The sequence below is a fragment of the Coenobita brevimanus genome, chromosome 52, assembly GCF_032717465.1.
Source record: "Coenobita brevimanus isolate Jiangsu-jjx chromosome 52, ASM3271746v2, whole genome shotgun sequence".
In the NCBI taxonomy this organism is placed as follows: domain Eukaryota; kingdom Metazoa; phylum Arthropoda; class Malacostraca; order Decapoda; family Coenobitidae; genus Coenobita; species Coenobita brevimanus.
In genome coordinates, this window is record NC_137005.1 from 39,294,532 (window position 1) to 39,297,594 (window position 3,063).

Sequence of the window (3,063 nt, forward strand, 5' to 3'; positions counted from 1 at the left end):
ACCCGATTATACTCATTCTTCTATGCACACACACCCAGGTCTCTCTATACACTCCCAGGTCTCTCTCTACACACACCCAGGTCTCTCTACACACACCCAGGTCTCTCTACACACTCCCAGGTCTCTCTACACACACCCAGGTCTCTCTACACACTCCCAGGTCTCTCTACACACTCCCAGGTCTCTCTACACACTCCCAGGTCTCTCTACACACTCTCAGGTCTCTCTACACACTCCCAGTCTCTCTACACACACCCAGGTCTCTCTACACACACCCAGGTCTCTCTACACACACCCAGGTCTCTCTACACAAACCCAGGTCTCTCTCTACACACTCCCAGGTCTCTCTACACAAACCCAGGTCTCTCTACACACTCCCAGGTCTCTCTACACACACCCAGGTCTCTCTACACACTCCCAGGTCTCTCTACACACTCTCAGGTCTCTCTACACACTCCCAGTCTCTCTACACATACCCAGGTCTCTCTACACACACCCAGGTCTCTCTACACACACCCAGGTCTCTCTACACAAACCCAGGTCTCTCTCTACACACTTCCAGGTCTCTCTACACAAACCCAGGTCTCTCTACACACTCCCAGGTCTCTCTACACACACCCAGGTCTCTCTACACACTCCCAGGTCTCTCTACACACTCCCAGGTCTCTCTACACACTCCCAGGTCTCTCTACACACTCTCAGGTCTCTCTACACACTCTCAGGTCTCTCTACACACACCCAGGTCTCTCTACACACACCCAGGTCTCTCTACACACACCCAGGTCTCTCTACACACTCCCAGGTCTCTCTACACACTCCCAGGTCTCTCTACACACTCCCAGGTCTCTATACACACCCAGGTCTCTCTGCACCTAAACTAACTACTCTTACCAGTACAGCGTGGCAGTGAGATGGGAGAGCGTTCTTGCGAAATTAACCTAACCAAGTTCATTTGCAGAGTTAATAAACTACCCTTGGCATATGCAAATCTTTTATTGACACTGACGAGAGAAAATTACGCCGAGCCTGTCCACAGAAATGAGTTGTGTGACATTTTCCGCCAGAATGATATGAAGGTGTGACATTCCCATCATCATCATCATCATCATCATCATATCTATAGTCCTACAACGATATTACAAAATGGAGTAGGTAGGATCTAGAAACGGAAAATATATACCCACAAAGTACATCATCATCATCATCATCATCATCACCATCACCATCTTAACCCTATTACCACTACTGTCAATGGAATGGGTATGATTCAGAAATACGAGGAAAAGAAAAAACAATCTGAGACAACTACCATGAATGTACTCAGGGAAATGGTTGGTTTCCAAGAGAGAGAGAGAGAGAGAGAGAGAGAGAGAGAGAGAGAGCATGCAAGAATAGCAGCAACATTTTAGGTCACTTATGAATCTTAAAAATCAGCATGTAGCACAGTTCGCACACCTTGCACATGAAGTATAGATATCGCATGAAGTGTATTGCATAAAGACTAATATACTACTGTACATAAAATATAGTACAAGAAGCGCACGCCATTCCTCACGCAAATGCACTCAATCTACGCCAAAATCTGAAGGCCATTGACAGTTCTGCGCCACTCCAATGCACGTTAAATTTACTCGTGTTTTCAGTACGTGGGATGTGCTTTGAATATTCAGGAATTTGCATTGTTACGTGTCTTTTTGCTCTGTTATAAATGCGTGTCTTTGTGGGACTGGGTCTGGTGAGTGTGTGTATGTATTGGGCTATTTGTCAATCAGTCTGTCTGTCTGTCTATCTATCCCATCTGTCTACCTATTTACCTGTCGCTTTATGCACCAGTCTATCTATTTATCTATTTATCAGTCTGTTTATATCTATCTGTCTGTCTCTCTGTCTGTCTGTCTGTCTATCTATCTCTCTATCTGCCTGTCTGTCTATCTATCTATCTATCTATCTATCTATTCATCTATTTCTATCTTGTCACAAACCCCCTCCACGTACTAATAAATACATCTAATAATGTGTGCTTTCAGACAGACGGTTCCCATGCGTCTGACTACCACCCAAGGATAGGGGGCCAGGGCTAGGCTAAACATTCTAGACTAGGCGGGTGACAAGTTCTCCTCCCCTGAGTAGCATTATGTGAATTATAAACCGAAATCATACGTAGGGTGAAAATCCATGAGGGCATACATGGTTGGAGCGTCTTAGCACACTAGATCACCAAGAGTCAGTTACTGTAGTTGGTTATATGGTTACCACCCAGCGTAGTAAGTGGCTTCCTGGGCTATAAGAAGTCTTTTGGTGTGTCACCTAGTGCATAATTATACGTTTATCCCAGTTATTATTACTACCCTATTGTTATTATTATTTTTATTATTTCATTCATTGCCAGACGCCATGTATCCCAGACAGGGTGGCCAAGGGCTTAGAGTTAATTGTTTTACAGGGAGGGGCACTAATCCTCCACCAACCCCACTTGACGTAGGGATGCCAACAGCATCTGGTGTTCCCAGGCGGTCACCCATCCAAGTACTAACCAGACCCAACGTTGCTTAACTTCGCTGATCGAACGGGAAGCGGTGTACTCAACGTGGTATGGCCGTTGGCATTATTATTATTATTATTATTATTTCTAATTATCATTATTATTATTATAATTATAATAATAATAATAATAGTAATAATGATAATAATAATAATAATAAAAATAATAATTATTATTATTGTTTTGTTGCTACTAATACTACTACTACTACTATTATTATTATTATTATTATTACTATTATTATTATTGTTATTAATTGTTGGAAAGGATACCTCCAGAATTATATTGCTACTTTCTTTATGCTTTCCCCAGTCTATTAAGAACCCACCTTATGTGCAGTTCTGGATACGCCGTTGTATCATCATCGTCATCATCATCATCATCAACATCATCACACTAACCTGTTCGTGGAAAGTACATTATCATCATCATAATTGCTAAAGGTACATCGTCATCATTATCATCATATTTGCAAATTGTACATCATCATCATCACCATAATCATCATAATTGCTAAGGGT

The 3,063-nt window shown here is 42.4% G+C and overlaps 1 non-coding gene across 1 annotated transcript; it reads right to left on the reverse strand.

Annotated features, from left to right (window-relative positions):
- Positions 1-2,485: 2,485 nt before the first annotated feature.
- Positions 2,486-2,604, reverse strand: LOC145400548 (5S ribosomal RNA). Its single transcript, XR_013897443.1, has one exon. It is a non-coding gene; the product is annotated as a 5S ribosomal RNA (ribosomal RNA).
- Positions 2,605-3,063: the final 459 nt, after the last annotated feature.